Source organism: Scophthalmus maximus, chromosome 1 (genome assembly GCF_022379125.1).
Source record: "Scophthalmus maximus strain ysfricsl-2021 chromosome 1, ASM2237912v1, whole genome shotgun sequence".
NCBI classification, from domain to species: Eukaryota; Metazoa; Chordata; class Actinopteri; order Pleuronectiformes; family Scophthalmidae; genus Scophthalmus; species Scophthalmus maximus.
The window spans coordinates 27,905,738-27,918,050 of NC_061515.1; the positions used below are offsets into that span (position 1 = coordinate 27,905,738).

The 12,313-nt window shown below is 44.1% G+C and overlaps 1 protein-coding gene and 1 long non-coding RNA gene across 7 annotated transcripts in view; one reads left to right on the forward strand and one right to left on the reverse strand.

The window, feature by feature from the left end:
• Positions 1–12,313, forward strand: part of LOC118301237 — a 1,055,945-nt gene that overhangs the window by 1,018,202 nt on the left and 25,430 nt on the right. The gene's annotated exons all lie outside the window — the stretch shown is intronic.
• The window catches only part of LOC118313039 (interleukin-1 receptor accessory protein-like 1), a 225,876-nt gene that overhangs the window by 202,559 nt on the left and 11,004 nt on the right, over positions 1–12,313 (reverse strand). For both annotated transcript variants that reach the window (XM_035638254.2, XM_035638292.2), the window contains exons 3-4: positions 10,396–10,600; positions 9,756–9,836 (exon numbers count right to left, since the gene is read on the reverse strand). The gene's annotated coding sequence lies outside the window, so the exon portion shown is untranslated. The remainder of the gene's footprint in view (positions 1–9,755; positions 9,837–10,395; positions 10,601–12,313) is intronic.

Sequence of the window (12,313 nt, forward strand, 5' to 3'; positions counted from 1 at the left end):
ACAATAAAATGTAAGTGATAGTGGTTTGATCCGAGCTGGGGGCTGGAATGGATTGCTGGCAGGGTTGTGCCATCTAAAGTGGGCAGAGAACTCTGGAGGAAGAGAGATTATATTTGTGTTACCGAAGCATCATTGTTCCCAATAGATTCTAGATACACCAGGCCAGATAGTTATAGATGTACTCGAAAAAGCTCACTCGTATCAGCATCTATTTACTCTGGTAATGTTTGCACAACATGTCCAGATTGGTCGACATATTTTGTACAGTGCCTGATACTATAAGATTACTGCATTCTTCATTTACTTTATTGCTATTTAGTATGTTGGCAACCTTGTGTAACTTTGAATGTTGCCAGAGATACATCCCTCCCATTACAATAACTGTACGGATTCCCTCTTGTGTCACGTAGGTACTTTCAGTCGGCTAGTTTTTCCATTTCCCTGTGATGCTCCATTACTTTGCATGAGAAGAAGCGCGTGCAGCATATGAATACATTTATTAAGCATTGTTTACATGTTCAGCATGCTTAGAAAGCTGTACTCTGCCATTATCTTCCCTTCAAGTAAACAATCCAAGGACTACGTATTTATTATACTTCACTTGTGTTCGCTATAGTAATTTGCAGTTGTGAACATCCACATGAAGCTGAAAACAAATTTAAGACTTTGGCTTCATCGGAAATTTCAACAACACGATATTTTCTTCTGTCTTAAAACAAGGGCGATGGAAGGGAAATAAAATGCTGTGTAAAAAGATTTCAGCACCACAGAGGGGTGGACAGCTCCACCTCAGAGTTTTCAGTGACCATGATAATACAATGCTGCCGATGTGTTTATTGTTTATTATTAAAATTGCAGTTAAGTGCACCGAGCGATAATGGATCACTTGATACCGCAGTTAAAACATCCACTTCACAAGACTCACAGTACAGTTCATGTATGTATGTATGTATGTATGAATGTATGCATGTATGTATGAATGTATGTATGCATGTATGTATGTATGTATGTATGAATGCATTACTAGAGCTCTGGGCAACTCTAAGCATTGTGTAAAGAATAGAAAAACTGCTGCAAGAAGCCTGATGCAATAAGTGTCTTTGAGGAAATGTCGGAGTATTTCAAAACAATTTTCGACTGTGGCCAGTTAGTGGCTCCATAATATTCAGAGGGAGCAGCTCTGGTGCAGACGTGTCGCAGGTTGACTAATGCCAGGCTATGTACTGTATATGTGATCTTTTTTGTTTGTATTATTATTATTTTTTATTTTAAAGGGAGCACCAACAACAAACTGTCCCACACGCTGCGAGTTCGCTCCCTTCGTGGCAGCTAATTATGATCCTTTTATGCTGCACACTGTTCTCTTCCCGACCGTTATTAATCCATCTCCGGGTAAGAGAAGACATCATGACAGATGGGAGACTTCTTGTGCTCGTGTCCTCCCACTCCGATTGCGGCGACCCATCCGTACCGCCCAGGGGGCCATATGTGCTGTACTCCTCCTCGAAGGAGTGCAGGGAAGCGGCATGGAGACACGCCAGCTCGCACTAGCCTCATTTCTAATACATTGCCAAACATGGCTTCTGTCACTGTTCAAGACAATTAACCCGCCGTTCCACAGTACAGTTTCAGGTTCCAGATCAGATTATGTCATGTTGTATTGTATCTAAAGCAAGTGCATCATTTTCACATTATATTTTGCCAGACAAGATGGTTTACTGTCTGCGTTACTGTCCACAATAAACAAATGGCTACTTTCAGCTTGCATTACAGTAAATCACACTGGAATGACCTCAGCTCAAATAGGCACCAGAGTGTTTGAATGAAAAATCCAGATGTACTTTGTCATGTCAGAGTGAGCTTTTACAGAGCATTTCTAGCAACATGTGCCATTTCTATCAACCTCAAATGTCACTCCCTGTCATTTGTTCTTCCCTGGAGTGCTGCTATTGGAGGGATCACTCAGGTCGGTCATTATCTCCAATGTACAATATCTTTGGCTGAAGTGGAACGAGTGGAGGGGAGGGACTGTTCCGAGTGAACTCGCGTCAGTCTGTGGGGTCTCGGCCTCTGCAGGAGGTCTCTGTTCTACATGCTACGGCCTTTGTTTCTGGCCAAACGTCGAGACATATTGGAGGTAAAGAGGTTAAAGGAATGGGAAAAGGAGGTGTGCTGCAAAAATAATTTGTGCTTCTATCTACTTAGTGAAGGAAATCAGTTGGAAATGTACGTCCCATTGAAATCCCACCGTTATTAAATGTATTTCTTTGGCTCTGGCTTCATGAACTAACTCAATTTGAGAGAAAAAAGACTACAAGGTATTGCTTCCGCAATGAAACTGCACCCCTCGCTGGTTTTAAGTACAACTTCCGAATATCAAGGCCATTACAAAAGCAGACTAACATAAATGAGCCCGAGTGGCTTCTCAGTCTCACTTCATCAAGAGCGATACGAACCAACTGATCCAGTCAGCTGGGTCCAATGTGTTAGATGCTGTTCCAGTTGGCTCAGACACACTTCTCTTTGTAGAACATGTATTGCCTCTGGCATTTGGGATTTTCAATATCAGAATAAATGAAATAACAACAAAAATAACAATATGCATATTCTGTTATTCTGACGATGATCAACAGGGATCATCGTCAGAATAACAGTGAGTAAAGAACTGTTTGCATATTTCTGGTCCAGAAGGTGACAGTTATGCAAATGCAGCATCCTAATCTGTCAGCAGCGCTCCTCCAGGATTGATATTTTGACAGCACGGCAGACTTGAGCCTTCTATTTTTGGCTTAAACTGTCAGACATACTGACTAAACGGCCGCGCATCAGGAGAAACGCTATGTCAAAGTGCTCTTTTTTTTTAAAATGTAAGCGTTGTGCAACCATCCGCTGGATGGAAGGCCTTTTCTCATCACCATCTACACTCAGCATACATGCACTGAACTGAGTCACATGTGCTGCCACTGACTAAATGCTCCCTGAGGCGGCAGGCTTCTGACCCGATGAGGGTCCTTATTCTCCCAAGCAGATGCAGAGAGTGCAATTACTGCTCACACAATTACTACCCCTCGCAGTGCACAGCAGGCCGTCGAGTTCAGATTCTGTCTGACATGTCTCAACAACAGAAAAAACTCTACGCCGCTCTGCAGCGATGAGGGACTCCTCTTCGGGGGCATTTCAAGCTGTCATAATGGAAAAGAATGCACTTGAGCACAGATGAGAGGGAGACTGTGAGAGCAGTGCACGTAGCCAGAGTACAGCTAATATTAGCCGGAGTTACTACAAAGAGTAATTTGGTCATTTTAAAATGAAGTCAGACTAAATGAGTCTCCGGATTCCCGCAGCAGTCTTAAAAGAGTTTAATTAAAATAAGGAATTACGGAAATTCACTTACGCATTAGATATAAATTCTTCTCTCACTGAGCTTGGAATGATTCAGGGCTATTTTGGGTTTTTTTTACGGTCAAGTTGTCAGGTGGAAAATACTCTGGAGGAAAGGGGTTGTTTTTTTTTTTTTTCTGCCCATTTTATTTATCAAAGCAACAATGCATCCGAAGACGCCACCGGAGCCGAATGTGCTTCTCTGGGCCTTCGACGACACTCTGCGGACCAATTTCCCTTCACTTGCTCCAACTCGGCCAATGCTGAAGAAGCAGCACGCGGACTTTATTAACTGCGGCACCGGCAGACGGAGACTCATAAAGCTGACGGGCGCGATAACTCGTCCACTACCTTGTCATGGCTCAGAGAGGAGGATGGAACACAGGTGTGATGGAGAAGGGCATGAAGCCATCATCCCACAGTGTGCTCACTGGGTTTTCCCAGTGACACCCCGTCGCTGCAGATTTAGAGAGTGAGGGGAAGGCCCAGACAGTGACGGCTGACGGAGTGCCCGAGACGCACACATGCCCGACGTAACTTTGTGTTTACGTCCTGCACGTGGTGCACGTCTCTGAACAGAAGTTAGGTTGGACTCTTACGGTTCAGGCTGAGAAGGGCTTTAGTGCTTTCTGACTCTTTTAAAGCCTTGTCTCTTCAAGAGATGGATTGGTGAGGCGCCATTCCATTCATTTTTAATATTAATGTCATTCATATTGAATCATGTCATAATACCATCACTATTTGATATGGGCATCCATCTTCACCTGCTGAGTTGAAGAGAAAGTACTCTCCACCTTCTCTCAGAGCCGAATCCATCAACCAGATCAAACCTGAGATCAAAACCAAAAACCTTCACTCGCTCTGCATATGAACATATTCTCACACAATTCCAAGAGACTTAGTGGCAGTATAACGACATGCCAATTCAGACTTTGCCCTAAAGTCGAGAGGTCTCTTGTCAGGGAAAGGTTAATCCATGTTTTGTGGTTTTACAACTCGTGACGCATTCTGCTGTTTTTCCATTGACCACAACAGTGGTCGAAAAGCACTGCACATGATCTTAATGGCTGTTTGTTGCTCTATGTTATTGGTTCCATCTGTTCTTCTGTTTTCCCTGTTTCACCATCCTGTTTTATTACATACCGTACGTTTTTGTCTTGAATCCACAATCATTTTACATATTCAGCCCCAGAGGCACCGCAGAGGACAATGTCACATAACACTCATACTGTTCCTCCCCGAACAAGTCAGACTATTGATTTTGAGCCGGTGGAGATAAATATTAATACACTTGTGTGATGTGCGTGATTTGGGTAAAAGCTCTCTGACTAACAGGTCAGAGCTGTTTTGAGTAGCTGAGCAGTTTAAGAGGTCATTGCTGGTGGGAGGCCATCATTTCCTATTCACAACTCAGTAAGCTTGCTCCGGGGTATTGCCGACCTCTTCGCTGACACAAACTTATTGCTGGTGTAAATCACACTCCAGCCACACACACAGACACACACACCACTCCTACCCTCCCCCCATGAATATTTAAACAACTATACATACATACCGCGCTGCCTTACATCGTCTGCAATGTTATTGCTTGCCTGGAGTTATGTTTGAATGATGCCTCTATATCTGGAAGTGTAACTTTAGATTTTTTACATTTTCTGTATATCCAGACCCGTTGTGGTGACACATTAGATGGAGGAAATATCCAAAAGGAAAAACCTGCTCCGCACGCTTGATGTGTTTTCTCCATGAGGTTACCGGGGACACAGGAGTGACGGGGTGTATCCGCATCAATGCATCTCTGCTCAGAGACAGATGACACACCTCCAGACCTATCTGTTCATTTACCTCCACAATCAAGATTCACGGCTCCATTTCCCGCTGGCCTGTTTGCGAGAGGTGCTCTGTTTTCTACAGCGTTAAATGAATTAAATGGGCCGGCTGCCAGGAGTGCTGCCGATTCCACATACCAGACACAGAAAATGTGTCTGCATCTCAGGTACGTATAGACACAAGTCCGGAGTGCATTCACACGTCGCCTGCTGCGGATTCAAAGTGATGGGTTTCGGTTTCGGAGCTCCCTGCCGCGACCTCTATTTTTGAAAAAGGTCAAGCCTTGATGCCAAGGATAATGATAAAAAAAAAAAAAATGGATTTAAGTTATAATATTATATTATCAAACGTATTTACGTATTTCATTTAAATGCCAGTGCAGGTTCTACACTCCAGTGCACCAAAAAGACGTTGTGAAACAATGTCACAGTGATGAGCACAGTTGCTCTTCCAAATGAGCACCGCGAGCATGTGAGCACCGCGAGCAGCCGAACCGCGGCTCCGCATGACTGGCTCTGTCAACGGCAGCGTACGGAGGCCTGGCACTAGCCAGGTGGCTCTTACATCTGGCCCATTAGCTCTCAACCACTGCAATGACTCTCCACGCCACCGAGAGCCTGTTGAAATGATATCGCCGGGACCTGTGAGTGCTGAAGGCCGCCTTGCCCATTGCCTGCTCAGAAGTGGCGAGTCACGGACACGCACTCCGTATCTGACCCGTCAGCTCTTTGGCCAGGTCCACTCCGTTCAAAACCGTCCACTCCCGAGTTCACTCAGGTTGAGGTTTAATGCAGTGATACAACATGGATCTGGGTCAAATTTATGGATTTAGAGATATACATTTTTTTAAACCATTGGACTTGAAATAACCTTAGGATTTCTGTCTACTATTTCAATGTCACCTGGGGTTTTGAAAGGTTGTGTTGGGTACAATTCTCTATTTCATGGTGTTTAACGTATTCAGAGACTTGTCAATTAGTTCAAAAGTTAAAAAAATAAACAGGGAGAGTCTGAAAGTAATGAGTACAGTTTGGCATTTTGTGCCTTTGGCCAACGTATAATGGACACAAAATGACATTAACGGTTTATTTATGTGTCTTTGTATTGCATCGAGCTAATGGAAACCATGGATTATGGTTCACCATCTTTTAAATCACATAAGCGAACATAACTTATCAAAAGGTTTGTTGGCAGTCTGTCATCAGCCCAAATGCCCCAACAGCAGCTGTGTCTCTGCGACCTCAAAAATCAAAAATAAAACCTTAGATAACCTTCAGCAGTTCGATTTTATTGACTCCAAAACTCTAAGATGTTGCGTTTGGTTCTGGGAAAAGTTCATTCCTATCTTTAACAGTAGCAGCTCAATTTAAACGTATAGGATTTTGTCTGGGCTCTCAGCCGAGATAATCTATAGGCATGTTCCCCTCATGCCGTGTTATGTGTCCCTGTCAGGTCATTGTAGTTAACGCAAACAAAGTGGCCAAGTGCTTGGCCTTTACTTTGCAGTCTCCAGTCCCCCGACTCTCAGGGACAAACCCCGCGCTCCGAAAGCACGCCTCGTGCCCTGAGCACTGCACCGAGTGACATATTCTATCCATCAAACAGCGCGCTGCAACATACAAAGCAAAAATGTGCCGGGATGGCAAATTTGTCATGCATATGATATTCAGGCTACAGCACATCCACCTACGTTGGCCCAGGAGAGCGACAGAGGGGGGGGGGGGGGGGCTTTGAAGATGGATTACCAGATCACGTCACGAGAAAACGAGGCTGCTATGAGCAAGCACCAATTTCGGGAGAGGGCACTCAGAGCGAGTAGAGTGTGCGGGGAGAGGAAAACCGATGCTCATTTGATATGAAGGCTTTATTTTCATGTCAACACACGAATACTGTGTATTATTAGGGCTGTCAAATGCTTTTGACCTCAAGCGGAAAAGATGCTCTTTGTTCTCATCAATAATAAAGAAAATGGATGCCACGTCCTTAAATTTAGAATTGTAGAGCCACTCACATATTCACGCATAAGTGGCATAGCACAGATGAATTTGGAATTTGGAATGTGGTTTTAGCAATCAATTTCCTTGCAGCTAGGCAACATTTGGCATGTTGAAAATCTTCACTCCAGCACTATGTTATACGACCGTAATTCTATTGAGAGAAAAATTAAATGCATATTTCAGGGTTGAACAGGCGGCCCCGATTCAGTTCACTAAAAGGGACACAAGCCAAAGAAAAAGAAAATGGTGATCCATGGATTGTTCCTTAGGCCTGGTGAACACGCCAATTTCTTAACAAGATCCATCGTGTAACCATTGGACAACACACCTGGTGGTTATGATAAATTATTTGGAGGCTGACCGTCGCCATTAAATTGTTCTTCTTCTTTTGCACCAAAGAGTCAAATACGGACAAAAACTTTGGATAAAGTGATGAGAAGATGGAATTCATATAACTTGGGGGTGAACTGGAAATGGAGCCTGATTGTTAGTACAATATACAATATATAATTTATGACCTTTCCTGGTCATCAAGCTCTCCTTAACTAATGCATGATTCCAAGATGTGAATATGAAATGATTTCAAACAGATCCACAATCCGGGAGACTCCAATCCTGTTGGTAACATGACGATTGTGTCTGTAAACCCCTCCCCCTACAGGCTCATCTGGGCAGATAATTGGTTCAGACCAGCCTTGAATCACAAACGCCCCTGCAATCGTCTGGAGGGGTGAAAGAGACCCTCAAATCCTTCCAATTAGCAACGCTGCATCTTGACTGATGTAACAGCGGCAAAGAAGGTAGACTTGACACCATTCATTTTCTCCTGCTGGCAGCGAGTCTGTAAAGAACAAATACAATTATAAAACAGCTCTTTTTGTCCTTAAATGACAAGGCCTTGCTGATGAAGTTGCTCCTAAATAAAGAGGGGCCAGTGTAATGAATGCCTCTGTCTCTCCTCTTGCCAAAAACTGCATTACAGTGCTCCTAATAGTTTCCCTTGCCTGGAAAAAAAACACAGCGTATCTGCGGGCATGCTCCCAGCAAGAGTGAATTAAACCCGCGAGAGGAAGTGTGGGAGGAAACTGGGGAGAGCAGAGACATGACCCCATTCACAAACCAGTGGCGGAGGTGGCCATTATCATAAGCTCTCTGAAATAAACAACAATCCATGACATTCAAGGTGAGCAGCTGTCACTCAGAAGGGCTTTTCCATCTCAAGGACAGCATGTAGGGGAGTGTGCAAAGGTGGCTGTAACAACAGTGCTATTACAAAACACTATAGATCGACCAAAACCCGCGCTGCTACTTTGTGCCCACTGAGCAAATCCAGTAGAGTTACCAACACATGCAAACGCGGACATCACATAGATCCACCTGCAGCTGACTCATTCAACCGAATGGTTCAAAGTGTGAAAAGCAGTTGTAGATTAAAATCGAACCTGACAAGACTTTTTTTGAAAAGTCATGTCAGCACTGAAGCTGCTGCTGCTTCCCAACCCATTTAGCAGCTGATTGCCTTTAGTTTGTTTTTTTTATTAACAATCAGACAATCAATCAAAAGGAACCAGTACTTACTATAAAACACATTTTGTGTCTGTACTTATTGCTCACTTGGCTGTTTCGAAATCGTCCAACTCCTGAGATTTAATTTGATCGAATGTAAGTCAGTTGTAGAAACAATGTCCTCAGGCCCGACTGCAGAGTTTAAATATAAGGGCACGTCTCAAATGGTGCGGAAGATTTTTTTAAATAACCTCGTGTGGCCTTGGCGTTGCCGTCCTCTCCCTCTGGCTCTGTCAGCCTTCTCAGCACTTTTCTATTGTGTGATAACTTTGTGCCTTATTCTACATTTACTCCCACTGATGGAGTTTGGATATGCGCCCCACACTTTATTGGCACAGGCTTATTAAAGTAAACTCCAATATCTGATATCTTCTTTTTTTTTTAGGGGGATTTGAATCTGGTGGCACTTCCTCTGGGAGTAGTTCGAGTCAGGGCACCTGAGGAAACTACTTTCAAGGAAAAAGGAAAAGGAGAGCCATTCGTGACACTTAAGTCTTTAAATACCAAATATGGTTGAACACGCACATTACACGGAAGGGCGGATGAGGGATGTTGACAAGGTGAGGGTGGATTTTTTTTAACCCGGTGAGTAGGACGAATGGGTGGACATGGACGATGTATTCTGAGACTATCTCTGCCACAAACCCTGTGGTTTGTCACTTGAGTCAGACAACTACTGCTAGCTCAGCAAGTCAAACCCCTGCAGCTCATTACGGCACACTGGGCCACTAGTGAGTCAGACTCCCGTAGCTCATCCTTCAAGGTTGCCCCATTGTTTAAAAAATGTCACCTAAAAATACACAAGAGCACTCTTGAGCAGCCGCAGCAATCCAGAAGAATTTAACAAGCCTATTCCATTGGGTCCCTTGGGCGTCGGATCAGTCCTCGTCCGTCTCCCACATAATGCATCTACTCAATTCCTTTTTTTTGCCTTCTACACACTCGGCCTGAACTCAAGCCTCGAGAAAGTGTGGGACTCACCGAATACATGCAGCTTCCTCGGGTGAAGTGCCGAAACCGCAGAGTGAGCGTGTCACTTGCATCAGCATCATTTCCAGGCTCCTGTGATGGACAAGAAGAGTATAATTTCTAGCAATGCATTTTATGTGAACAGCTAAATGAACAAATAAGTCTCTCAACCGCGGCAAAAGGTCCAATGTGCAGAGGCAGAATTCAAAGACACGTCTGTGTCCTTGAGCTCTGTGCAATAACACCGAGTCAAAAATAGAAAACACATTTTTTTTTTTTTTTATTTAAACTTGTCTCAGCCTCATGGCAAGTCTAAAAACCTGGCAGTAGAGGTGTGCACAGGGCAGGCTGGCTCTGTCCCACCATACAGGCAGCAGATGTTGGAGGCACAGATGTTTTTTTTCCGAGGCTGTTTGTGTGCGACTTGTGAGTGGTGGCGGAGCAATAACACATGTGCACAGTAGGTTTTTTTGGAAAGTTTTTTCATGTGTACAGTAGTTGTCTGTTCTGATGGAGTCAAGCAAAAAACAACCTTGTGTGCACCCCGTTCGCTGAATGTGACTCCCAACGCCCGCAGTGGTAAAATAAACTCTGTGTAGGTGGCACTAGCATTTCACAATTAATTATGAGAAAAAAAGCAAAGAAAACTCACCTGTTGCCGAGCTTCTGTCTTCTGCCTCCAGGTTCTTCTCTTCCCAGTCCGTCGTCCGCTGTCAAAACTAATTAGCGCTGTCAATCTGTCAATCAGGTGAGGGAGCACATACCAGTCACATGCTCAGATTGATTAGCCAATCAGGAGCTCACAGGAGGCTGTCCCTGTTTGTATTCGTCAACCTATCGCTGAAGTATTCCACTCTCTAAAAAAAAAAAAGAAATATTACATTTTATTTAATATGTTATAAACTAAGGGGACACAAAGTTGCAGAAGCAGAAGTTAAACAGAAAAGAAGAACATATGTCAGGACAATATTTTATAACGTTTATGAAAAAATGAGAATGTAAATCCGGCATTTGGATCAAAACGCCCTCATATTTTCTTTTCTTTTTTACCAGGTCCAGGGTTTTGTTTTCTAGAGGATGAGAGAAGCTGAGGTGTTTGGATGGAGCGCGTCTCTGTTTCTGATTCAATTGTTGAGTAACAGTCTTCTCTTGTCAAGAGCTGAAACTTACAGCGCACCAATATAGACAACAATGTTGCCTCTGTGTGTGTGTGTGTGTGTGTGTTTGTGTGTGTGTGTGTGTTTGTGTGTGTGTGTGAAAGCAGAGGCCGCCAGTGCCAGTTGCCACGCTCAGGTTAGTATTCACCATATGGAGCTGCTGTCAAATACACATTCAAAGACAACCCCAGATGAGAGTGGCGTGTCCTGTCTGGACTTTATGTATTTCTCCCTTCAAACAAATCAGCATCAAACCATTTTAAAACCTGTCTTCTAAACCAGGAAATAAAGATGATAAAATCAAAGTCGAGGTTTATTTTATCAGCTATAAGGCCTGTGCTTTAAATGAATACTTGATATTGATAAACAACAAGTGAATGTTCAGACAGCCACTGGGATTTATTTTTCCCTCTTTAGTTCCTCTCAAATGTGGATTTCGTATTTTATGAAATCACTCCCATGTGTCATTAAAAATAAACATTTCACAGTTGCTTAAAAAAAACAACCCTGTGCCCATGGGTGTAGCTTCAGAATCAGACTCCCCCACTAAAAGATAGGCGTCTTGAATCTGTAAATCTGCATCCCAGCAGAACGTGTCTAATCAAGTTCGCCCCGCGTGTTTGTTTCTACGTCGATCCGACAGAACAACGGAGCAGCGGGGTGTCCTTTTGATTAAGGGGACCACCCTTCAACCGGAGGATTGCTGCGCTCAGGCCCCCGTGTTGGAAAGCATCTGTCCCATTGTTGTGCATCTCCGAGCAGCACGCTGAACCCCGCACCTGCTGAAGGGGGGAGAGAGCATACACGCTGAAATGTAGATCACGCGTGGTTCTGCAGAATTTTTCCGGCACGTATGCGTGACAAAAATCCGCCAACTCGACTCCATGAAAACAGACTTCTACAAGAGTCCAAAGCCTGTTTGGATGACAAAATCTTAAAAAGGGGACAAGGTTGATCTGACGTGGGGGGGGGGGGGGGGGGGGGGGAGCGATGGTGGCTTGTTAATTCATAATCACCCTGAATTAATGATTGAGTGAGACTGAAAGGCACGGGGCATATGGAAAACAGAGGGCTGCAGATGCTCCCCGCCGCCCGGGGGGGCTTCGAGGAATGGGAGCAACTCGGTGCCTTGCCGCACACAAACTCGCCTGTATGCATGCCCACGAGCGCGAACGCACACCCACAGACAGTCCCAACATGAAACCATCTCAGATAAGGAAATGGATTCAGTTTTTAGTAAACATTCAGGCCACATCGGGGCTTTTTCTTCTTCTTCAGTTTAAATCTTGGTGGTTTTTATATGTTGACACCCTGGGGGAACTTCAATAATGAAATAACCCTTCCTGGAAAGTAAACTACGGAGGGAATGCTTGAAATAAGTTCCTTTCCTTTCCTTATCCTTGGAATGATTTA